The 26,775-nt window shown below is 49.6% G+C and overlaps 1 protein-coding gene and 1 pseudogene across 1 annotated transcript in view; both read right to left on the bottom strand.

The window, feature by feature from the left end:
* The window catches only part of LOC144818900 (cystine/glutamate transporter-like), an 868,430-nt gene that overhangs the window by 616,140 nt on the left and 225,515 nt on the right, over positions 1 to 26,775 (bottom strand). The gene's annotated exons all lie outside the window — the stretch shown is intronic.
* Positions 12,381 to 14,180, bottom strand: LOC144820677 (18S ribosomal RNA; annotated as a pseudogene).

Raw genomic sequence — 26,775 nt, 5'->3', positions numbered from 1 at the left:
TAACTTGTGTGCGGGAATGGAGAGAGTAGCAACCTCTGTGGACAACCTCTGCAGCCAGCTGGAGCAGGACCGTCTTGGCAGGCGCAGGGAGAGGCAGAGGCTCCAGGCCTATACCAAGTCCGTGAACCGGCTGGCCACTGCAATATCACTGATGTGTCTCAGGTCCATAGCCATGCAGGAGGAGATGGAGCATTGCAGCAGGGATGTGGCCAGGGGGATGGTGTCTATGACCTCAGCTTTAGAGCTCCTGCAAAATGCTAAGGCGGCCAGAATGGAAGGGGGGGGGGACAGTGAGGAGGCTACCAGCCGTGGTAGCATTACGCCCTCACCCACCGAGTGCAGGAGGCGCAGTGAACGCCACGGGGCTGCACAGGAACAGTCCAACACACCAGACAGTGTTGATAGGGAACGTGCACGTGCAGCACGTGGACGCAGGAAGTAGAGACCTATGCCTGTTGCCATACATGAGATGGGTGATGTAACCCATGTCCGATTGGACATTGATCACAATACTGGAGGTGTGCTTAATAAACACCTTAACATGTAACTGTTACTGGCTCTGTCTCGTTACTCACTCAGAAATAGTTTGACGTAATCTCTGCCCGTCTCTGTCTACCATCATGTTCAATTGCAACACCAGCTGCCCAGGGCTCTGGCTGAGGGTTGTCCTCATCCTCTGAGTCAGTTAGTTCCACTGCTGTTCCTTTTTTTGTGGCCAGATTGTGTAGCATTGCACATGTAGCAATTATCTTGCAACATTTGATGGAGCTGTACAGACATGCACCTCCAGTTTTGTGGAGGCAACGGAATCTGCTTTTGAGCAATCCAAATGTGCGCTCCACCACGTTGCGTGTGCTCCTATGTGCCACATTGTATCTCCTCTCCCTTGGGGTGGTTGGGTTGAGATATGGTGTGAGTAGATAAGGCCGGAAGGTATATGCGCTGTCACCTATGTACAGAAGAAAGTGGCATTAATTTGTGTGACCAACAGCTTGATCCAGGGTGTACATCAGGGTGTGTCACATTGACTTACCTAGTAGGTATCCGTCTCCAAATTCACCAGCAAGCAGACGTGTATGGATGCCACTGTTCCGGAAGATGTACGAGTCATGGCTACTCCCGGGGAATTTGGCCACGATGTCAGTTATAATGTACTTGGCATTACATATCACCTACACATTGATGGAGTGGGTGGATTTGCGATTTCTGTAGATGTATTCACTTGCTGCAGGTGGGCAGATAGGTATATGGGTCCCATCGATGCAGCCAATTACGTGTGGGAACTGCGCAAGTTGGTAGAACTCCAGCTTGGTCCTCTGCAGCTCCGCCTGTGTACTGGGGAAGGTAATGTAATGTTCCATTCTGTCCATCATGGCATCCAGGAAGGTGTTGAAGAAACGGGATAGACAGCTCTGTGACACACCACCCACTGCGGCTATCACACCCTGAAAACTTCCTGATGCAAGGAGGTGCAGGCAACAGAGTACCTGGACATGGGTGGGGATTGCGTGGGCCCTTGGTGTCTGATGCTCCAGATAGGGTTTTAGGTCCCGTATTAGGTCAAGGATGGTATCTGGTTGCAGTCTGTACATCTCATGGATTTCAGGTTCAGTCAATTGGAACAATGTGATGCGCAGTCTGTACACCCGCTCTTCCCGTCTCCAGATCCTCACTCCTGCTGCTCTCAAGCGTAGCCGCCTTGCTATGAGCTAGAGGGCCGCCATTGTGTTCACACAGATGCATTTTGGGCCTGTTTTTATGCACTGCACCTGATTACCACCTGCTCTGGAAAAGTGGTAAATACCGTATCGTTATTACCGAATTTGATCATATTCGGTAATAACGAGGTTTGCTACATCGCATTTTTGGGGTTTTTACCGATTCGTTATTTCCGATTCGGTATTCATTATTTCGGTATTCTCCAATCGGTAAATAAGGAATCGGTAATTTTTTACCGATTCGTTATTATCGATTCAATTCGGCATTACGTACATCTCACATAGCTAAATACCGGTCGGTAACGCCGAAAACGACCCATTTTCGGTGTTACCGACCGGTATTTGGCCACCTACATATGGCCCCAAATGGTTTATTTATATAACAGGAATTTGTTTGGGAGAAACCAGAAGAGTTTCTTGAATATGTGGGGGGTATTTGTGCAAATTGGGATGTTCTGAATTAACAAATGTCTGTATTAGTTGCTGATGCAATGAAGGAGAGCACTGTGCATTCGAACCATCTCACTACAGATATGGCGAATTGTTGTCAAGCTACAGACTACACTGCACACTGGGTATGTTTCAAGAGGGTTAAGCAAAGGCTAGCCACTAAGGGCACCAATATTGATGTTTTTATGTTGGCATGCAACCATTGCAATATTTCCATGGAGAAGGCACGCATACCTGCCAACGTCCTGGAATCATTTAAGTACCTCAGTCAGCAAAAGGCTTCAACCCAAAACTCCAAGCATTGGATCTGTTGGCACTTACAATAGTAGTAATATTGTCAAATCCACTGTAAACGGCACATTAAACACTGCAAATCTTAATAATTACCTGCCAATATCCCTTCTCCCTTATCTAGCTCACTTTTTGAAAAACTAGCTTATTTACAAATTTAAGAACTAATTGAACAAAACATCTTTTATATACTCAGCAAGCAGGGCTCTGACCAGGCCATAGTACAGAGTGCATTAAAGTCTCCAGAAGACCTACAGAGAAGATTGATTCCAGAGTTCCAGGAGATCTTGCTCTCCAGGACCTATTGGCCACATGTGACACATTTAGTCATAATATTATACTTGAACAACTATCAGGTCCTAGGATTAAAGGAATTGTTTTGGCGTGGTTCAAACAAATGTTAGGTAACATAACATAAATATTTTCTTTTTCTCTCTTTTCAAATCATCACTAAAAGAGTACTCCTATTTTGTCCCACCTGGATCCATTTTATTGCCATTAGTATTTATTATCTACGCGCACCTTATAGGCCTTTTTATTACATCATCTGGTTATTACAGTTTTCATGTATGCAGCTAATACCCAGTTGATTCAAAAGCAAGCATGTCTAAAGAAAACAGATTTTTTTGTAACAGTGGGAGTAGGATGTCTGCTAATTAGTTGAAACCTAACCCTGGTAAAATGGAATTGCTATTAATATTACACAGGGGAGAGGATGTGGCTTAACGGCTACAACAGTCAACCTCGAAGCTGGGGAACCAGGTTTGAGGCTCTGCAGAGATACTCAACATCCTGTGATTCGGGGCAAATCACTTAAACTTTCAGTACCTAGCAAAACAAAATGAATTTGTAACGCAACTGGTGCTCATGGAAAGCGCTCTGATACCTTCGGGTCTGGCTCGCGCCACATAACCCCCCCTCAAATAAAAAAACACACAACAATGAGGTAGATATTTTACACTGGTCCATCCTCATTGGCCCAACTCTTTTGGCTTCCTTTTCAGTGCATAACTTAGGAATTTGCCTCAATTAAAACCTTAGACTGGAAACTCAGGTTGCCAACTCTACAGAGACCTGCTCTTTTCAAGGGAAATTTACCATTGCTAGGTAAAAACCTAAGAATTAAGGTGATAATTGTCCTAATTCAGTCAGAATTATATATGGTAATTAAATCTTATTCCCTACACCCAAACATCACAGCATAATTGCAACTAATTCAGAGTACAACAATGTGGCTGCTCTGAGGGTTTGAAAATAAAAATACTTCAGCTACTTCAACCATATAGGCTTCCGGTACATGACAGAATCTTCCTTAAAGCAATAGCTATCATTCCCCAATCCATCAATTACATCATCCTTGCTTTAATGGCTAACAAAATCTCTTGGTATTGTCATTCCAGACATTTTGATTGACTGGCAGTTCCCTTCACAAATGCCTAGTGTTCATACTTCAGCTTTTGGAATTCTGTTGAATGTTCTGCCTGTTCAGCTCAGAAACATTCTTATTATTTAGGGAAAAAACATACTTCTTTAAGTAATACTTCACCGCATCCAATAAACCAACTTTTGCAGTGGCACCAGGAAATCTTTTTGGGGAACGCAGTGCTGAATAAATAACCTTAACATTATAGGAAAATGGGTTTTTATTGTAGAAGGATGTGAATTTTTCTCAAGCAATAAGTTCAAAATCCTGTCAACCACTGGAAGATATGGAACAGGCTTAGCTTAAGGAAAAATATTTTGCTTTACCAAAACAATTGAAAAGTCAAAGTACAACACAATAAAAACCCTGTAATCAATTTCCTAAAATCTGCACAGGTCTCAGACAGCAGGTCCTGTTTTCATCTGCTTCTCAGTCTATCTGTGTTCTGACAAGCTGTGGGTGAGCTTCCACTTCTTTAGGATTTAGTAGTAGTGGTTAGTGGTGACTCCTGTACACTTCTTAACCAATTTTTTAAAAAAGGTTCCAGGGCCACGTTTCCAAATTAACAGCACATTCTGTTTGCCTAACTGTAACTATTCCACAGTGTACTATTTTGAGTGAAGTCCAACATGTTAGCACTTTTCTGCCCTTTGAGTTTTCTGGTGTCCCAGCAAAGGGATGTGTTTAGAGAAATGAGCAGTTCCTTCCTCTCCCACTAAACTGGTTCTGGGACCACAACTCCTGCCACTGAGCTGATGTTAAGCTGGCTAATGTTGATGCAGGGAACAAAGACTCTTCCTCGCTAGGCCTCACTTTACAATTAACTATGAATAGACAGGCCTCATTCTGGTCCTTTTCAAGTTAGTGAAGTTCCTTAACCCTCTTCAGCCGCACATCTTTAGCTGAGAGAAATCACATACTTCACACTAAGATCTTTCTACCAAAAAGACATAGCTATTATTTCTACTCTGTTAATAGTTTTCACACCTCACTAAGGGGAAGCACTAACAAGGGCCTGCTACTGGCAGGCTAATGCTAATTAGCTTACTGGTGCTGAGGAAGACAAAGTCTAACTTTTTAAAAGTTACCTTTCCTAAATGTATATCAAACATTTGACTTTGCAGGGGATTTGAATTTATTCATAAATATTAACAATAGTGGTTTAACACGTTTCCCCAAACCTAGTATTTCATTTTAGTTTTTCTCATAGAAGAGATTTAACCCTTTTCAGTGAAAATAGCTTTTGGGTGGCAACACTAAAATTCTAGCATGTACTACTTTTAAATTCTAGGCACCCTACCATGTGAGATGCAGTGCCTTCGCAGGAGTGACTGATTTAGTATTTCAAAGTAGGGTACTTTCCTTTAAAAAACGTATTCTTTGCATTGTTTGGCAGCATTTTATACAGCTGCAGCAGTCAGCCTACAAAGGTAGATCTGAAGCCATGTTTTTTTTGTCAACCTAGTAAATAGCACAGTCTGTGTTGCAGTGCACATGGAGCATTTAACTTTCCATGACACTGGTGTATCATCCTCTAACATATACAATGGCCTTTCTGGAAATATAAATATTCCAGTTCTGAATGAGATAATTTTATCATGTTTTAGGAGTCAAAGCATATACAATGGGGCCTGGACAGCAGTGACACAAAGTGCAGAATTCAAGAACCAGTAGCACTAGTCAGCAGAAAATTCAGATGATCACACAAAACAGTTGTCTCACAAACCTAAATGTAAAGAGATCAAGGATAATTTAGAGTGCAATGTTTAGCACAATGAATCAAGCTAATTGTCTAGGACATCATCAAGTTAAGTTAAAATATCGTTCTTGTGCCATATCTGGGACCTTAAAAGCACAAAATGAAATTCATATAATTCACTCAATAAAAACAGTAAAAAATAAATAAAAATGATAACAATAAGAAATGGAGACCAAAGAGCAGAACCCAATAAAGACCTCCGCTGCAGGACACATTTGAACATCATTCACCAAGCTAGTAGATTCCACATAAAACCCTCACAAAGTGATCCAACCAGTGGAAACCACCTTCTAGAAGCCACACACACACCTGTTTAAGCAATACAGGTCTACCAGTGATCATGTGCTACCAAAGGGTAGGATGCAGATGCTAAAGCCATGACAATGGAGGACAGAAAATGGGGGCTAATGAAATGTCTGATTTAAATGCTACTACCTTTTGAGATTTAGACAGAACGACAGTGAGGTGGATCGTACTATAAGTCAAGCCATCCCATCCCTGAACTTGCTGCAGGTAAATTTTTATAAGGTGGAAGAATAATATAGCAATGTCAATGTAGAAGCAGTTGATTTGATCGATATCTTACTCCTTCGACTGGATATATATCTCAAGCTGCAACAAGAGATCGTCTCCTCTAAAAAGTACAGCTGTGTGACGACAATATCCAAGAAATATACAAAAGCTATGTACTTTTATTCCTTTTTCAGCACTGGATGTCTCCTGTTACACGAATTAGATTGTCAAGTGTAATTAGAAAGTCTTTAAATTCAAAATGAGAGTAGCATTGATGTGCTGTCTTCACCACCCTCTACTGAGCACTGTTGTGGCCCCTAGTCAAGAAGCATGTTGAAACTGCAGCAGTAGCACCTGCCAGTGAGACAACAACCGTAAATCTAAGGCACGCACAGTTCTAAAGCAGCAACATCAACAGCATCAACAGCATCAACTCAACAGACTCTTTGTAGTTTTGTCTTTGGCAATGGGTGTGGAAGTTGAGGAGTAACATGGTGCCTAAGGGAGGGTTGGATTGAGTCTCAGCAGTCCAGCTGGTTGAGATGATGTTGAAGGACCCACTGCCTCCTCCTTTTTCTCTAAGTACAACAACAGCAAAAGGCCACTACAAAGATCTTTGGCCTGACACAGCCGAGCTTGCTAACTTCCACCAGACCTTTCTCTTGTGGTCTATGTTGAGGTTGTGGACTATCCCCCACCTGCATGCCTGAGAACCACTGTACCTTGCACATAAAGTCCACGGTAGTAGGCTGTGAGTTTCTCTCACTTGGGTCCACCTTCAATGCTGCTCCTGGCTTTTATCTGCTGCTACTTGCTCTCACAGCTTCAAAACGGCAGTCATCTGTCTGTAAGTTTCCAGCTACTCTTTGAAGCTGACCTATAGCTAGTCCACTTTAGGTTTTCATTCTTTTTTTTCCTTCTTTTTCCTTTTCCATCATGGCTGTTTCTTTCTTGGTTCCTTTCTTATTTTTCAAATCCTTTGTGTTTGCTGTCATGTGATGTTTTGATGTAGTATCCTTTTCATGTTCCTTTTCTATATGAAGGATACAGTCTAGTTGAAGGGTGTGTCACAACAAAGGAATGTTACTTTGCCGTTTTCTATGCTCCCCCTTACCGAAATTACTTACTCCACTTACTTTTTACTCCTGAAGATTTCCAGTATTGGAGTCAGGATTCCTGGCGATCATCAACCCTTTGAAATTTTTATTCAGCAGGTAGGAGGTTGTTAACACCTTTGGCTTTTTCCTTCTGAGAAGGTGGCAGTCTCTTGAAGGCACTTCCCTACCACATATTCCAGAGTGTGGTGACATTGTGATTTCAGGAAACAGTCCTTGTACAGCAGACAGAAGAAAACTGGAACCTAGATTAACAGGAACAATCCAGCCCTGAAAAGTCTGTGTCTGCTTTGACTGGAGGATGTGGGGAGACAAAAAAAGCAGACAGCAGGAGTAACAAAAAATACACAGGGTCAGGAAAACAAGACAGATATTGAAAATATTGGTAAAGAAAAAGGCCAGGTGGGTGAGAAGAGGGTCAACCTGGAGTGGAATTAGATAGGGAAAGAGGCAGGGAGGAGCAGGCTGCAGTTTGGAGTGGCAACCCCTTTAAATCAGTGTTTGTGTATGTCACTTTCCACGTGATTTCACACTATTTATTTTTAGTAAAATATGTCGGACGCCCGGTGCCAAATCACGAAGTTCCCCTGGGGTCACTCATTTCCAAAATACTGTTGAAATGCTAAATGCAGGGATTTATGGAAAAGATGGTGAAGTAAAAAGAAATATGAAGGACTCACTTGCCGCTTTGTGCAGAACAAAATATTGCTTTTATATAAGCAGTGGTGCAGGCACCTGAATTCATTCAAATATTAAATGGCACAGGGTCAAACAGGAAAATATTTTACAAATATACGTCTAGACGTTAACAAGCCCAGGAGTACCTACTCTTCGGTGTGGTCTGAAACATCTAGGTGAAAGATGGTAGTACAAACCTCATTTTATATAAGACCTTTAATGTATATTTTCATCCATTTTTCCTTTGCACTACCAATAAGATTCATAACAGGCTTATGCAATTTCTTCCCCGACACTGCATGCATTGCTTGGTGTGGTATTTCGAATGCAAGAATATTCCATGCTGACTCTTTTGCTATTTTACATATTTTCCACAGGGAATTGCTGAGTCAAAAGGTTGCATCTCAACAACCCTGTTCCTAGTAGGGGTGGGCAGAAAACTCTGCTCCGCCAACGGAGCAGATAAAGCCAGCCACCCCCAATCCCCGGCCCGGTCCCTGCTTCTGAAAGCAACCAGGCCAGGGAGAGCCTCCCCAGGCACTGGTGGACCCCCATCACCAACGCCCAGACCCTGGGCTGGTTTGCAGGATCAGTGGCTCCCACCCCCGGCGTCCGCCAGATGGAGCACAAGCCCAGCTTCCGAACCCTAGCCAGGCCGGTGAGAGCCTCCCCGGGCCCTGCTGGACCCCCTTACCCAGCGCCCGGACCCTGGCTGGCTTGCAGCATGGGGGGCTCCCGCACCCCGGGACCCGCCGGACAGAGCATGAGCCCCGGGCCCGATCCCAGCTTCTGAACCTTAGCCAGGCTGGGGAGAGCCTCCCTGGACCCAGCTGGACCACCTTCCCCCATGCCCGGACCCTCGGCTGGCTTGCAGGACAGGGGCTCCCGCACCCCGGGGCCTGCCAGACGGAGTATGAGCCCCAGGCCAGATCCCAGCTTCCAAACCCTAGCCAGGCTGGGGAGAGACTCCCGGGGCCCCGCTGGACCCTCTTCCACAGCACCCAGACCCTCAGCTGGCTTGCAGGACAGGGGGCTCCCACACCCCGGGGCCCGCCGGATGGAGCACAAGCCCCGGGCTCGATCCCAGCTTCTGAACCATAGCCAGGCCAGGGGAGAGCTTCCCTGGGCCCCCGTGGACCCCCATCCCCAGCACCCGGACCCCTGGCTTGCTTGCAGGATGGGGGGCTCCCACACCCTTGGCCCTGTCCCAGCTTCTGAACCCTAGCCAGGCCAGGCAGAGCCTTCCCGGGCCCTGGTGGAACCCCATCCCCAGCACCCAGACCCTCGGCTGGCTTGCAGGATGGAGGGGCTTCTGCACCCTGGGATGGAACACGAGCCCAGGACCCGTTCCCAGCTTCCAAACTCTAGCCATGACGGGGAGAGCCACCCTGGGACCCAGTGGATCCCCGTCCCCAGTGCCCGGACCCTCGGCTGGCTTGCAGGATGGGGGCTCCGCACCCTGGGTCCTGGGTCAGGGCACAAGCCAAGGGCCCGGGCCTGGACCCAGCTTCCGAACCCTAGCTAGGCCAGGGAGTGCCTCCACGGGCCACGGTGGACCCCCATCCTTAGTGCCCGGACCCTCGGCTGGCTTGCAGGAGGGGGGCTACCGTACCCTGGGATGGAGCACGAGCCCCAGGCCCAGTCCCAGCTTCCAAACCCTAGCCAGGCCGGTGAGAGCCTCCCTGGGCCTCGGTGTACCCCCGTCCCCAGTGCCTAGACCCTCGGATAGCTTGCAGGATGGGGGGCTCCCGCACCCTGGGACCCTGAGATGGAGCACAGGCCCCGGGCATGGTCCCAGCTTCCGAACCCTAGCCAAGCTGGGAGGAGCCTCCCCGGGCCTTGGTGGACCCCCATCCCCAGCACCCGGACCCTCGGATGGCTTGCAGGACAGGGGACTCCCCCACCCTGGGACGGAGCATGAGCCCCGGGGCCGGTCCCAGCTTCCGAACCATAACCAGGCCAGGGAGAGCCTCCCTGGGCCCCGGTGGACCCCCGTCGCCAGCGCCCGGACCCACAAAGTTGGAGCCAGGTGGCCATCTGGTCACCCAGCCTGCAGGGCCATCTGGTCACCTGGCCCGCAGGACCATCTGGTCACCCGGCTTGCAGGGCCATCTGGTCACCCGGCTTGCAGGGCCATCTGGTCACCCGGCCCGCAGGGCCATCGGGTCGCTCAGCCAGGCAACCAGATGGCCTGGGCGACCCAGTGCCTAGATGGCCTGGGAGGGTGCCGTACCCAGTCGCCCTTGCAGTCAGGCGAGTGGTGGCCAGGCGCACAGAGGCAGCCACTCAGGAGGCTCCTTTCCTGGGGCTGCTGCTTGCCTCCCTGCCCGACTAGGGCGGGAGCAGCGGGAAGGGGAGACCCAGCCGGCCCAGGCCACCTGGTCACCCTGCTGACCTGCAAGGGATGGTGGCCCCCATCCCTGCACCCCGGTGGGGCAGGGACAGGAGGGGGAGGCCCATGTGATGGAGGTAGCCTCCCGCGAACCTGCATTACCCCCTCCGTGTCCCTCCTGCCGGCGCGGCGGCAGAGGGACCCACCCCTGGGTGTGGTAGAAGAGGGCACCCATGCACGCAGAGACAAAAGCTTGTATTAGAGGATGACTTTCAATAGATCGCAGCAAGGTAGCTGCTCTGCTCCTTACGAACCCTGACCCAGAATTAGGTCATCTACAAATGATTTTGCAACGGGTGCCCCACAAACATGCGGTGCACTAAGGGCGATGGAGGCGGCCCTCTTCCGTCCGTGCTCCGGTCCCCAAGCGAGCAACTCTATGCACCAGCACCCCGAGAGAGGCCGGCTGTCCCAGGCCAACCCTAGGCTCCACGGCACTGCCAAATCATTACGGTTTAGGGGGGATTCTGACTTAGAGGCGTTCAGTCATAATCCCACAGATGGTAGCTTTGCCCCATTGGCACCTCAGCCAAGCACATACACCAAATGTTTGAACCTGCGGTTCCTCTCGTACAAAGCAGGATTACTATTACAAAAACACATCAGTAGGGTAAAACTAACCTGTCTCATGATGGTCTAAACCCAGCTCACATTCCCTATTCGTGGGTGAACAATCCAACGCCTGGTGAATGCTGCTTCACAATGAAAGGAAAAGCCAACACCGAAGGATCAAAAAAGCGACGTCGCTATGAACGCTTGCCCGTCACAAGCCAGTTATCCCTGTTATAACTTTTCTGACAACTCCTGCTTGAACCCCAAAAAGTCGACAGTCGCGCAGGGAGCAGGGGGCTCCGTCCCCCCCTTCAAATGCCCCGATGCGCCCCGAGTGGCTGCCGGGAACGGGTGCCCGGGGGAGGGCGGTAAGGCGGTCGAATCTCCCTCAGCCCCATGGACACAGGGAAGCTGCTGCCAGGGGGGCTGTAACACCCTCCCTCGGAGCAAAGGGCCACCTGCCACCTTGAAGCCTTCCCAGCCGACCCAGAGCCGGAAATGCGGGGGCTGGGTAGGGCCCAGGCGCCGGTCCCATGGATGGGATCCGGAACTCCCGGGCCACCGACCTTCCCGTTGTATTGAATCCTCTGGGCGGACTGTATGGATCCCACCCGTTTACCTCTCGACCGTTTCACGCCATCTCATATCTCTCTCTTCAAAGTTCTTTTCAACTTTCCCTTACAGTACTTGTTGGCTATTGGTCTCACTGTATTGGCTTGATCAGGGTTATTTTCTCGTGAAGGGCGCACTGCTAAGAATTGGCGCAATAGAATCCGTTCTTTCACTGTGGTTACGAGGTGCAAACAAAGGGCTGAGGGGAGAACCCAAAACCCCTCAAGGAAGTGTCAACACGGGTCGACACTAAGTATAAGAGAACTTGAATACCCCTGCACACTCTAAATCATGTATACAGTCAAATGGTGTCGGCTTTGGAGAGGACAAAGACAATCAATTATGTAATACTGATTGAAATCTTTAAAGTCTTTCTGTTGGCAGGTGGTGTCTTTAATGTTCATAACATATAAACCAGCCGACACGTGTTTCGTCGCATTTATGGGACAGTCTTCCCGCGACTCCTCAGTGCTAAAAAGCGTTGCCGACATAAGGCGGAAGTCGCTCTGTCGGTGATAATTCCAACCCGACAGGGCCCTAGACTCGTGGTGGATGTAGCGTATCCAGGGATGCACTCCCATTCGGTTTCCCCCACCGCTGAGGGGGTCGTGCCGGGTGAGCTTGGGTTCCATCTCGGAGAGGGACGGGGGATGGAGGTTCCCCCGTCCCTGTCCCTCACACATCAGTCGGGCCTTCCCTGGGGGAAGAGGCTCGTCCAAGTCCCGGTCCTCACCCGAGTGCCCCATGTGGCCGCAGACCGCTCCGCCAGCAGGGGCGCGCCACGGCAGGGCTGGGCCCTGTGCCTTCGGTGCGTGCTTGCAGGAGGCAACTGTGGGCTTCTGGCTGGCACTGTTGGTCACTTGGGCCGCTCCGCCGTTAATGATCCTTCAGCAGGTCCACCTACTGAAACCTTGTTACGACTCTTGCTTCCTCTAGTTAGTCAAGTTTGATCGTCTTCTCGGCGCTCCACCAGGGCCTTTCCCGACCCCGGCGGGGCGGATTTGAGGACCTCACTAAACCATCCAATCAGTAGTACCGACTGGCGGTGTGTACAGAGGGCAGGGACTTAATCAACGCAAGCTTATGACCCGCACTTACTGGGAATTCCTCATTCATGGGAAATAATTGCAATCCCCAGTCCCTATCACAAACAGGGTTCAACAGGTTACCCGCAACTGTCGGCGAAGGGTAGACACACGCTGATCTGTTCAGTGTAGCGCGTGTGCAGCCTCGGACATCTAAGGGCATCACAAATCTGTTATTGCTCAATCTCGTGTGGCTGAATGCCACTTGTCCCTCTAAGACGTTGGACGCCGACCGCTGGGGTCGCGTAAATAGTTAGCAAGGAGGAGTCTTGTTCGTTATCGGAATTAACCAGACAAATAGCTCCACCAATTAAGAACGGCCAAGCACCACCACCCACGGAATCAAGAAAAAGCTATCAATCTGTCAATCCTTCCTGTGCCCGGGCTGGGTGAGGTTTCACGTGTTGAGTCAAATTAAGCCGCAGACTCCACTCCTGGTGGTGCCCTTCCGTCAATTCCTTTAAGTTTCAGCTTTGAAACCATACTCCCCCAGAACCCAAAGACTTAGGTTTCACGGAAGCTGCTCGGCAGGTCATGGGAATAACGCAGCCGGATCGCTAGTCGGCATCGTTTGCGGTCGGAACTACGACGGTATCTGATCATCTTCGAACCTCCGACTTTCGCTCTTGATTAATGAAAACATTCTTGGCAAATGCTTTTGCTTTGGTTCGTCTTGCGCCGGTCCAAGAATTTCACGCCTAGCAGCACAATACGAATGCCCCCAGTCGTCCCTCTTAATCATGGCCCCAGTTCACACAACAAAATAGAACCGGAGTCCTATTCCATTATTCCTAGCTGAAGTATTCAGGCGACCTGCTTGCTTTGAACACTCTAATTTTTTCAAAGTAAATGCTTCGGACCCCCAGGACACTCAGTCAAGAGCATCAAGGAGACGCCGAGAGGCAGGGGCTGGAACAGGCGGTAGCTCACCTCGCGGTATACCGTCAGCTCGATCCCAAGATCCAACTGCGAGCTTTTTAACTGCAGCAACTTTAATATATGCTATTGGAGCTGGAATTACTGCAGCTGCTGGCACCAGACTTGCCCTCCAATGGATCCTCGTTAAAGGATTTAAAGTGTTCTCATTCCAATTACAGAGCCTCGAAAGAGTCTTGTATTGTTATTTTTCGTTACTACCTCCCCGAGTCGGGTGTGGGTAATTTGCGCACCTGCTGCATTCCTTGGATGTGGTAGCCGTTTCTCAGGCTCCCTCTCCGGAATCGAACCCTGATTCTGCATTACACGTGGTCACCATGGTAGGCACAGAAAGTACCATTAAAAGTTGATAGGGCAGGCATCTGAATGTATCGTCGCCATCACAGGGATGTGCGATCAGCCTGAGGTTATCTAGAGTCACCAAAGCGGCCGGGCGAGCCCAGATTGGTCTTGGTCTGTTAAATGCACGCATCCAGGGAGGTCAGCATGTATTAAGCTCTAGAATTACCACAGTTATCCAAGTAACAGATGGAGTGATCAAAGGAACCATAACTGATTTAATGAGCCATTCGCAGTTTCATTGTACCGGCTGTGTGTACTTACACGTGCATGGCTTAATCTTTGAGACAAGCACATGCTACTGGCAGGATTAGGGGGGCCGTGTGCCCATCTCCCTGACCGGACAACCTTTGCGCACCCCTCCATCTCGGGAGCCTGCTGAGGGAAGGAGCCCACCCTCCTGGGCGGGAGAGCTCGCTGGAGGGGTGAGAGGTGCGGTCACATGGGCACCGGCAGGCCCAGCCCCCTCCCTCACAAGGGAGAGGTGGGCCAAGGCGCAGCCTGAGCAAGACACAGGGGTGCTGGAGCCTGGCGGCGCCGGCACCCCTCGGAATGGTTGTTCCGAGCTGCTGTGGGAATGTGCTGGGCGGAGAGGGGTGACAGCGTGGTGCACGGGGCCTACGAACGTGCTGGGCAGCAGCATCCGAGGGCCTGGCGCCACCCAACCCCTTCCGCTCGGGTCAGATCACTGGGGAGCATGAGCTGCCGGTGCCGCTCGGCCTCCACTCTGCTGGATAGGGTGAGGGGCCTCCCGCCAGACGACAGGCCCTCGAGTCGGGTGTTCCATGCGGGGAGGAAGCTCCTTGCTTGAAACAACAGCCAAAGCTGGCCAAGCAGTCCATCCCTAAACGGACCGAGAGTGCCCAATCGATCAGAGTATGGCCTGGGCATTCCCTGGCAGGCCGCCCTGCACGGGGGGATGGTGGTTTCACATCCCTGCCTGCTCCTGGGGCGAGCAGGCTCAAAGGCCCATCAGGAAGGAGCTGAGAGGCAGGCGCAGACCTGGGTCCCTGGGGGCCCCAGAAGGCATGCCCGGGTACTGACTTCGGAATCACTGGATGTCACAGAGGTCTGACTGACCCTCTCCCTAGTAATCCCAAGGCTCGAAGGTACCCAACCTCCTGGAGCCTTCGCTGGGATCGGGAAGGCAAATGAGCCCTCATCGAGACTTCCAGGCAATCCCGGCCATCTGGTCGCCCCAATTGGAAAGCATTGCGTGCGACCAGAAGGCCGAGGGGATAGGTGCGACCAGATGGCCGAGGGGATAGGTGCGACCAGATGGCCGAGGGGATAGGTGTGACCAGATGGCCGGGGGGAAAGGTGCGACCAGATGGCTGGGTTTAAAAGGGAAGCCATCTGGTCGCTCTGTGGCCCAACAAAAGAGTGAGCGGGCGCCGGGGCATGGGGGACCGGAGGCCCACGGTCCCAGCTGGGTCCCAGCAATGGAGGCTGCAAGGGGGACCCAACAGGCCCTCCGACCCGGGGCCCATGGGCACCTTGACAAGCAGGGGAGGCCTGCATAGGACCGACAGACCCCTGTCCTGGTCCCTTGGTGGAGCAGCAGGCCGAGGGATGGGGCCCAGCACCAGAGCACCCGACCCGGGGCCCGACGGGCCACCAAGAAACAGCCGGGGCTGCCAGGCCCAGAGGCACAGGGGACGGCTCGCTGGGGCATCTGGACCGCGTCCCGCGCACCCTGCCCTGCGGCAGGACCAAGCACAGAGCCCAGGTTGAGGAGGCCGCCCTCCCCGGAGCCCTCAGGTGCCCCAGCGAAGCAAGGGGAGGCTCCCTGGGCACAACAGAACCCCGTCCCAGGCTTTTGGCAGAGTGGCAGGCCCAGGGATGGGGATCAGGGATGAAGCATCAGACCCAGGGCCCAGTGGGGCTCCTGGACCCAGACGGGGCTCCCAGGCCCAGAGGAGCAGGGGAAGCCTCCACAGGACCGCCCGACCCTGCCATGTGGCAGGACCGAGGACAGAGCCCAGGATGGGAAGGTGGCCCTCCCCGGGGCACTCAGGGGTCCCAGCCGGAGCTCCTGGACCCAGCGAAGCGAGAGGAGGCTCGCCAGGCACAACGGAACCTTGTCCCAGGCCTTTGGCACAGCAGCAGGCCGGGGGACGGGGCCCAGGGCCAGAGCACCCGATCCAGGGCCAGGCGGGCCCCTGGACCCAACCAGGGCTCCCAGGCCCAGCCTGGGCTCCCGGGACCGGAGGCAAAGGGGAAGCCTCCCAGGCCCGCGAGACCTTGTTTGGGCACCATGCCACGCAGCAGGACCGAGGACGGAGCCTGGGGTGGGGAGGATGCCCTCCCTGGGCCCCTGGACCCAGCCCAGCAGGGGGAGGTTCACCAGGACAGCCAGACCCCATCCAGGGCAGCCTGCCATGCGGCAGGCCCAGGGACGGACCCAGGGCTGGGACGGCATCCTGGCCCATCCAGCTCCCGGCTGAGGACCGCTAGGCCGAGAGGGATCCCAGAGTAACCTGTCCCTACTAATCCAGAGGAAAGTTACCCCTCTTTCTAGGAACCTGTGCGCACCAGAAGACTCAGAGGGCCCTGGGCGCGAACGTGTCTGACCTCCTGGAGCCCTGGCTGGGATCCGGGAGGCAAATAAGCCCTCATCTGGACTTCCTGGGCAGCCCGGCCATCTGTTTGCCCCATTGGAAAGCATTACGTGCGACCAGATGGCCAAGGAGAAAGGTGCGACCAGATGGCTGTAACAGAAAGAACTCCCATCTGCCTGCCCGAGCCTTCGCAGTAGGGCACCCGCCTGCCCACGCAGGTTACGGAGGCTCCGCTTCCCGGGGGCTTGGGGACCCCGGCTGGGTCTCAGGCACGGGGAGGCCCACAGGAGCTCTCAGGGCCCGAACGCCTGTGGGAGGACTGCCCGGATGCATGGAGACCAACCCGGGTACTTTGCTACGCCGCGAGCCGGAGGAGGGAGCCCCGGATGCCTGGGAGGTGTTGCCCGGGCATAGCCCATCTGGTCCCTGGCAAAGAACCGCCAGCCCAGGAGGGGTGTTCTGGCATACCCTGCCCCTAGTGATCGAGTGGAGGGCTACCCCTATGCCCGTGTGCACCGAGAGACTCAGGGGTCCCTAGGTCCCAACATGCCCGACCTCCTAAAGCCCTGGCTGGGATCAGGGAGGCAAATTAGCACCCCTCGGGACTTCCAGGGCGGCCCAGTCATCTGGTCGCCACATTGGAAAGCATTGCGTGCGACCAGATGGCCAAGGGGAAAGGTGCAACCAGATGGCTGGGACCAAAAGGACTCCCATCTGCCCACCTTGAGCCTGCGCGGTAGGACTCCTGCCTGCCCACGCAGGGCTCTGGGGCTCCACTTCCTGGGGGCTCAGAGACCCCGGCTGGGCATCAGGATTAGGGAGGCCCACAGGAGCTTTTGGGGCCTGCATGCCCAGGGGAGGAATGGTCAGGACCCTTGGAGCCCAACCCGGGCACTTTGCCACGCCGCAGGCCCGAGGAGGGTACCCCGGACGCCTGGGAGGTATTGCGGGGGCATAGCCATCTGGTCCCTGGCAGAGAAACACCAGCCCGGGAGGGGTGTTCCGGCACACCCTGCCCCTAGTAATCCGGAGGAAAGCTACCCCTCGTTCTGGGAACCCATGCGCTCCAAGTGACAGAGGGGACCTTGGGCGCTAAGACGCCCGACCTCCTGGATCCCTGGCTTGGATCCGGGAGGCGAATGAGCCCTCATCGGGACTTCCAGGGCAGCCCGGCCATCTGGTCGCCCTATTGGATAGCATTGCCTGCAACCAGATGGCCGAGGGGAAAGGTGCGACCATTGGCCGGGAACGAAGGACGCCCATCTGCCTGCCCTGGGCCGAGCCATAGCGGTAGGGCTCCCGCCTGCCCCTGCAGGGTTCTGGGGCTCTGCTAGGGGGACCCTTGTCCCGGGCAGATGGACACTTGGCAGGCCGCAGGATGGGGACTCCCACACCACAGGCCCTGACCGAAACCCAGGCCCCGGGGCCGGTCCCTGCTTCTCAACCTAGCCAGGCCATGGAGATCGGGTTGCCTGCCCAAGTACAAGGGACCCCTGTCCCGGGCACACGGACCCTCAGGACGTGCGTTCGTTTTACACACTTTTTTCCATAATTCCACGTAGAGGCTTTACGCCAATTCTGCCCAGCCCTAGTTTCTAGTACCACCTAAGAACAGTGATTTCCAGGTTACTTTGAAAGGTTTCATTTGAACAGTAACAAAAGCACTGGGAATTTTCTGGTGATAATTGAGATATGGTGTACATTTGAAATAGCTGGGCTATCAGCAAAGAATGTCGACTTGTTGCTATTCTGATCTCTAGAATGACACCAACTAATGAACACTCTCAAAATATCCACACAAACCCTCTCCACCATACTCTTCCTCACTCCCTCCACCGGCACTCCCCACTGATCTCCGCTCCATCAACCTCCACATCCAGTTCCAGCCCCTAAGAAAGCACAGTGGCCTGGTGGATGAATGGCTTTGTAAGGTTCACACCTTCCATTAATATGCCCGTTGCTGCATTGCTTGTTAAAAGGAAACATTGCGAATATTAATCAAACAAAATCTCACCTTAAATAAATAGATTTATTAAAACATAATCCTTCATTAAAAAATTGACTTTTAAACCCTTCTCCATATGAATCTGCAGCAAAATTCTTAACTATGTGCGTGAACTCCAGTAACAAAATAATAGTTTTTCAAATATGAAATGTGACACCTGATAAAATAAAAGACCATATTCCTCTATTCGCATAACAGTCCTACACCTTGTGCATCCTAAAGTTTTCTCAAAACTCCATAAGCATAGGTCAATCCAAAAGAAAATATTCTACAGTTTGAAATACTTTTATATCAAATGGAAAGATTCTTTGAGTAGTTGCTGGACATTTATATAACTCCAAAGCAGATTAGTCGGATTTAAACCACACTTGGAGCCATATTTATAATTTTTTCAAGCAAGACACCTTGCTGTGCTGCGCTATGCTGCGTGAAGAGGAGAGGAATGCCCATAACGATCAAGATATGGCGCATTTCTGCTCTCTCCTTGCGCTGGTGCTATTTTGACTGCCTAGTACCAATGCAGACAATGCAGGCACCCTTGCACAAAACATGCAAGGCGCCTGTGTTGCAGACAGGATTTTTTTTGCAGAAAGGGACACCTCCCTGCACAAAACCAATCTTCTAAGACTTTTTCTCTTTCTATGTGTGCTGCACAACATGGAAAATATATGCATATTTCTCTTTGTTATGCCTCTCCTGGGAAGGCAAAGCATTTTGACACAGGTCAACCACTCATAGTAAATCTGGGATTGTGCCAAAATAGCTCGGTGGATGCTTGGGAACACCCAAACTCCACCCATGAAATGGCTACCTGGGGTAGAGTAATGGAAGAATGCGACTTGCACTGGGTTACTACAGATTTACTAAGCAATGCAGTGCCACGCAGGGTGGCCTAGCATGGCTTGGTAAATCTCATTCTAGGATTCAAGTCACCCTGTGTCCCCTTGTGTGGTGCAGGGGAGATGCAAAACCTTTGATAAATCTCTCCATTTACTTTTAAGTAAGTGTCTGAAACTTTACTCTTGCCCATAATGAATATATCTTAGAAACCCTAACATAATCCTAGGAGTGAACTCAAATGGCAATAGGGTTGTTTTGTTGCATGATGAAAATCAGTATTGGTACTCTGGTTAAGAACAATTGGTTAAGAACATTTGATTAAACATTTTAATACACAAAATAACAATTTGAACAATGAGGCTGATGTCTCGAGCAATGGTGAGGTAACTGCTGGAGCATGGAGAATAAGGAAACATCAAGATGCAGCATGTGAAATAAGCTTCTAGAATAAAAAGATCACTTGAAGTCATGTTCTTGGGGCTCATCACCACACCAGTGGTTCATTTCCATTGAGAAATCTCACTATGAAAAAGAGTCTCAACCACGAATTTGACCAGCAGGAACTTGTGATGATCTAAAGTGGAAAACTCATAAATAATATTTAACAAACAGTTCAAAGTGGAACTTTAAACCCCAATGTGGATCCGAAATGGAACCTTGGCCAATCCTCCTAGCCTGTTGCTATCATGGTATGTTGGTTCGGCTTTCTAAAGCATCCACTGCAGAGATCTGTGCATGAACTCATGGTTTCAGGTAGCCACTCAGCCTTTCCTCCTCCCAAAATCAAAAAAGTAAGTACCGTTGAGCTGGGTACAATAAACCTCTATTATTATTATTATTATTATGTTTCTTATATAGTGCCTGAATCGACCCCCGAAGGGGTATCTCTGCGCGTGCCTTGGGAACCCGTCCTGGCTTTTCCCTGTGAGATAGCCCCTACTGGGCATCCCCAAGGTGAAAGCCAGGCATCCTGCCGCAGGGGGGCCGTTGTGGAGATTAAGCAAGCTTAATGCCCAGAGTTGCAGAGTGTGAACCCATGATTAGGTCAGGCACCGAAGCGAGAATTATCGAGTCCATGGACATTTGAGCTCAAGACCCTGCCGCGTCGGGAATTGAACCCTGGTCCCGGGTCTGACCTCTGCTTCAGGGTCTGCCTGCTCTAACCAGTGAGCCACACTTCTCCACTTATTCAGCACCAAGCCAAGATACCCACGACTGAACGCGAGTTTTACAAATAACATGTTATGTTATGTTATGTCCCAAGCCCACATCGTCTTGCCTTGCAATTAGTTGTAAAAATGGAGCATTCTTCGATCTTAACAATCTGTAATGCGCTCCCTGGTTCAAATGAGATTTGAGGCAGAGCATTAGAAGGAGCGGCCTACTGTCCATCCATCACTGTGTTGTGTGTTTCCCCTTCCATGAGATGAAGATCTGAGGTCACTTGAGTTGTTCTGTGACCTCCTTGCCACATCTCTACAGGAGAGATTGAGAAGCAGAATGAAGCGCTGTAGAACAAACGTTTCCACACATGTCTGGCACCAAGGTTTGGCACCTGGGGCCATGAGTAGCACTCTTGACACAAACAGCCCCCCACTGGCTATCACGTGACTACCTGCTTAGCCATGATGCAGAGAAAGATTTGGTGGGGATCCTGTTGGGCTAAATCTGGCAGGCCCTCGCCAGCCCCTAAATTCTGCATTGCAATAAAACTATGCAGCAAACCAGAAGTTAACCCGCAATTGTGACTCACCACCACATTCTTGCAACATGTATTCACTTGAAAAAAGGCCTGTTGTTGCTTCTTCTTCTACAAATGTAGAACTTACTCTTATGGAAATAATGGCTAGTCATGGTGACAATGGATATTTCATTCACTGATGTCACTACAGAAAACTAAAATATACACTGCCTTTCTCAAGGAGTGATGGAAATAGCCCGCGTTTTGCCTTAGCATCATTGTTATCAACTTCCAAATACATTGGTTGTAAACGTTGAAATATGCTGGGCTATAGGGTTCTCTGCCAAATGCTCACATGAAACACAATTAAATGAAAAATTGCAATAGCGGTATGAATCCGATTTCCTTATTATAGTCTACGTGTTCTAATTGTTCGCATGTGAAGGCCTGCTCTGCAAACTAATAAAGGGACAAACAGCTTTGCAGCTCTTTTTCGTCTGACCTCTATTTTTATTGAGAATTCATTTTCATTAAGGGGGTATTTAATATTGTATGTTTACTTAGTTTAATTGGAAGTTAATTTCAAGAATCCACGAATTTATCAGGTTAAAATACATTGTAATTCACAGGGGGATTTGAAATGTGCTTACATTAAAGATCTTAAGATTTTGTTTTAAAATATTACATACTAATGCTTCCACATTTATTTTATATGGCGGGAAAATGGAAGCTATTTTTCATATGGAGGAGAAAGAGGCTAAGGGCTTCACGATGTGTGAGACCATCTGCAAAAGGAATAACGTATCCCACCCCGATATATATATCTTTATAGTGTATGGCAATGCATGTTACCCACATAAATTACTACTTTGTGAGTAACTGGTTGCAAGAATGACAATCCTATCCACTCACACTTGTATGCTCCAAATGTCTGTGCCGGATACTCTTTCTCCATCTCTGGTTCTCGTATAGCACATGCTCTGTCTGGCTGGGGCCTATGTTTACATTCCAAAGTGGGCGCTCTTTCTCAACCCTCCAGTGCTAGTAAGCCCTTGTTTGTCCTACGTTTCCAAGCTGCACACAGGCAGTGCTTACAAATATATTTACTAATTGTTGCACCTGAATAGAATTCGCCACCATTTTGTGCTACCTACTACTGTTGTCTTGGCCTTTCCTGATCGTTCTACTCGCACATCTTTCGAACTCTAGCATTGGCCGACCAGCTCTCCAAGACAATAACAGAACTCCACGCCTACCTAGCCCAGCCATATGTTTACCAGTTTCCTCCCACAACTGATAAAATTACTAACACAGTCATGGATTTTGCAGGTTAGTTTGATTACTCCTTCACTAGTCTTCCGTCTTCGTCCTTCCATTTCACTTCTTCTGTTAATCTTGCATAATGCATCCTAATGTGGCCTAACATTTGTCAGCCATTTTGGAAAAGTGAGTCCTTTCTTAAACTCTGCCTACCTTCCATTTCATAGGGCCGAATAGGTAGTCTTTTTCTTCACGAACCGTCCCCATTGCAGCAAGGAACTCACCTACTGATTGGTGATAAATGACTTTCTGTTTTCCTAGGTCTAACTAACATCAAAATAAAAGGGCTGATTATTTCACTTAATCTTGGTTTCTTTCTTCCTTGGCATGCCCGAGACTGATCAAACAACAATGACCAGGCTCCTCAGACTACAAAACTATCTTCTATTATCTTTTAATTTGTAGTCTACGTGGAGATTTGGAGTCTTCTACATAACCCTCACTTGACATAAGTTTGTGACAAATTTCATTTATATTACATAAAACCCCTTTTTAACTTTGTTGACAGTTTTAAAGAACCAGGGACTCATACAGCAAAAGCTCATCAGAATCCTCTTTCATGCAGTCCCATACAAACGACTGTTAAAAGTGTATAGAAGTGCATACAGTGAAGTGACAACAAATCACACTCCACGTTGTGGCAATAAGTGATTAAAAATTGACAAGATTCACTCAAAACTCTCAACAACTTTATTCTGTACCAAGTGAACCCAATCAAGAGTAAAAGCCAGGTAGGATGCTATTTATGCATACCATTACTAAATGCCAACATAAAGTATTACAACAACTGCTGCCGCGGTATGCCAAAATCCCTATTAGTCACGTTTACATATTACAAGGGTTACATCCTCTAAACGCCTTTGTGTCCAATAAGCGTGTAGATAACAATTTTACCTGTGCCGCAGTATGCACCAAACCCGGTCTCCCACCAACCTTACCGACCAAGGCCTCACGAAGCGTGTTGTCTCCTCCTTAACGTATCAGCACACGCCGGCTCAGTTTATGTTTCAGCTAACGCGGCCCCTCGCATAATCACGCGAGATCTCTGCCACTGTTTTAGATTGGAAGACACCTCACGATTTCAATCTTAACAAGCGTCTATTCAGCAAAACACTTGTAACCATCTTTAGTTAACATAGGAAACATCCGTTCTGCCTGCAAACGTTTACTCATAGCCCTGATTTTTCTTTTATATATAAAAAGGAAGAATCTGCCCCAAAAAACGAAAGGCAGTGAAACATGTTGGCATTTAGTAATGGTATGCAAAAATATCATCCTACCTGGCTTTTACTCTTGATTGGGTTCACGTGGAGTGTGATTTGTTGTCACTTCACTGTATGCACTTCTATACACTTTTATTTTCTTTTTGGACACTTTTTCTTTGGGCAAAATGACCGCCAATTATGAGAAAAACAGGCTTATCTGGTGAGTACCTGCCAGTTACCCTGTTGGCAGTGCGCCCGTGAGGGGTCATTTTGCCTTTTCACATTTTTTTCACAACAGTCGTGTGTATGGGACTCCAAGAAAGAGGATTCTGATGAGCATATGCTGTATGAGTCCCTTGTTTCTTTAAAACTGTCAACAAAGTTAAAAAGGGTTTTTATGTAACATAAATTAAATTTGTCACAAACTTATGTCGAGTGAGGGTTATGTAGAAGACTACAAATCTCCACGTAGACTACAAATTAAAAGATAATAGAAGATAGTTTTGTAGTCTGAGGAGCCTGGCCATTGTTGTTTGATGATTTTTGAGTGGAGAGCGACCAGGGCTCGTTTTTCCCTCTATGCTCCTTTATGAATGCATGCCCGAGACTGAGACTAAATGCCACACCAAGGGCACTGTATACATCCTATTGTCTTCATCCGATTTATGCATTTGTTTGTGAAAAGTTGGTCTCCTGTTATGTTTCATACTTATAAAAATGCAAATAAATGTGTATTATAAAAAGCTAACATCAAAGTAAATGGTGCCATTTGCTGTAGCCATGGCAGCCACCTTCAAAAGAAGTACAACCAAGAGCCCCACCACAGTTAGTCACCTCACCAGGTCATTATCCACCGATGGGAAATCCCAGACACAGTAGTGCTACAAAGTAATCTGTCTGAACGTCACCTGCAGGAAGCCAGGTGCCTCTAAGTTCATGATGACTAGAACTCTCTTTCTGTGCCATGTTGTTGAGCATAACACCCAAACAGATTGACTGAAAGAACCCCAAAATAAGCAAAAACATACTGCCCGCCATAATCTGTGCTCAACTACACCATTAGCACATGGTTGATTTACCCAATAATGAATGTGATCATGGAAGGTCCCCCAATAGACACATTGCATCCCCACACACTGGGAGTAGGAAGGCCGCGGAGCAAATTATTTACCAGTGCAATGGGGGCACTTCCTAAAGATAATACTTACCCACCTCAATGCTTGAAGATTTCTCCTTTTTTCCTTAAACATATGCATTTTCTCATTCTGTAATTCTCGGTAAAGTCACTTCCCAGCCCTCTTTGCCTGCATTGTGTCGACTACGACTCTGCTCCAGCCCTTGGTACCTCCTTACAAGGGCCTCGTGACTGGCCTTTTTCCCAGATCACCTTCAACACACCTGTCCTGCACTTGCTCTCACTAGGGAATAGCACCAAATTAGGATAAAAATTATCTGCGCAGGTTAATCTTTTTTCCTTTTTGTGTTCTACTTTTTACGTTTGTACTTTATTTGGTCTACTTTTTGTTACTCTACCCTTTTAGTCTTTTTGTTGCATAGCACTATGATACATCTGCGTTTATACGAGGACATTTTTAGGTCTCGGCGTGATTCAGCGCATGCGCTGGACTGGCCGAGATTCTAGTAGGTGCTCTGGGAAATGCTCCTTTGCTGGCGATCAGTGCACTATCACGCGCACAACCGCGCGCGCGACTTGCACGCAATCACTGTTACTGGCGTGCGGCTATGTGCCTTTCACGGCCGCGCGGCCAATGCTTGTTTATAGCATGTATCTGTGCGCCTCCCCCAGCCCCTTTAACTCTGTGAGTCCGCGGTGCCGTCATGATCTCTTGGTCTGGTAAATTCTCTTCCATTCTCGCGGCTCTCTGGTACCTGCAGCCCCAGTGTGCAGATTTTATTGGACATTCGGAATTTAGCATTTTAAATTATTGTTAGTGAGTAGACATAGCCCACCTTCGCCGGCAAACGTCCGTGTAGTGCCATGTGTGAACAAGCACGCGTGCGACGTGCACCGCACTTTTTTCGTTGCGCGTGCGCACAACTCACGGTTTAAAAAAAATATATATTTTATTTTGCGGCCAATGCTTGTCCTCCTTGGTGACTCCTCCTTTCCCTCACACCTGCCAGGCCCTCTAGCGGCTCTTCTTTTGATGTTGGCGCCTTTCCTATCACGAGAGGCAGCGGCCACTAAGCAATGAGTTCTGAGGGGTGAGAGTACGACTCCCTTCTCTCCCATACCTCATCCGACCTGGAGAATTACGAGAGACGGTGATTGCCTCTCCCAGCGTGGTTATCACGTCTTGCCACAGGAGCACCCCGCACCTCTTCTGGAGTCTTTTCAGTCAGCTCTGGTACCCCCATCAGCCTGCTCTAGAATTCCCCTCCCTGCCTCCTCTGGCATCTGGCTCCTCGTATCCCGTTCTGCCTGCTATTATATCCCCCTCCGTGCCCTCTATAACCCTTATGTCTGACCCTTTTGCCTGCTTGAGGTTGCTCGCTGTCTGCTCACCTGGTGCATCTCTGTTGCCCCCTTAACTGATATGGTATTGTCTCTAAACTCACTGGTCTCCCCCTCAGCTGCTGGGTAAGCACCTGCCCAGGGGGGTAACAAAGGTACCATAGTCCCTCGTGCAGGCAAGGCAAATACCCCTGCCTACAGCCTGGAGCTGAAAAACAGCCATGACTGGGTCCCTTTACACCCATTGGCTCCAACGGCCACTGCACCTGCTGCCGCAACGATAACTGCCTCATTGAGAATCCCCTGCTGCCTTCTCTGGCTCCACGGTCGGCGGTTCCCTAGTGCCTGTGCACTTTTCTCTGGCCTTCACTCTTGTTTGCTCTGATATCCACTCTGCCTATTTGGTGTCGCGGTCGCCAGCTTGGATATCTCCCATTGACTTCTTGGACATGGTATGCCTGCCCTGGGGCCTACTCAGGTATTTTCACCTGCCTGCATAGGTAGCCCTTCCTTGTTTCAAAAGTGCGTGCTCAGGTTCACTTGCTGCCTGCTAAAAAAAAGTATTATGATTGCTACCTGGTCTTGCTTGACCTACGCTTGCTCGGGATTCTACTCCTGCCTACTCTGTTCTTCCTGCTGCCTCCCAGGACATTCTTGCTTCCTGCTCGGGTGCCTTGCTGCCTTCATAGCTATCTCTTCTACCTGCCAGAAATGTTTTGGTTGCCTGCTCTGTTAAACGTCGCCAACTTTTCGCAGGTGAATCCAGGGACTCTTCCAGAATTTTTGCTGACTGCTCTGGTTTACAGTCTGCCTTTAAGGGTATC

Source organism: Lissotriton helveticus, chromosome 2_1 (genome assembly GCF_964261635.1).
Source record: "Lissotriton helveticus chromosome 2_1, aLisHel1.1, whole genome shotgun sequence".
Lineage (NCBI taxonomy): Eukaryota > Metazoa > Chordata > Amphibia > Caudata > Salamandridae > Lissotriton > Lissotriton helveticus.
Note: the sequence above shows the minus strand (reverse complement) of the source record. Positions and strands in the feature narration are given on the sequence as shown.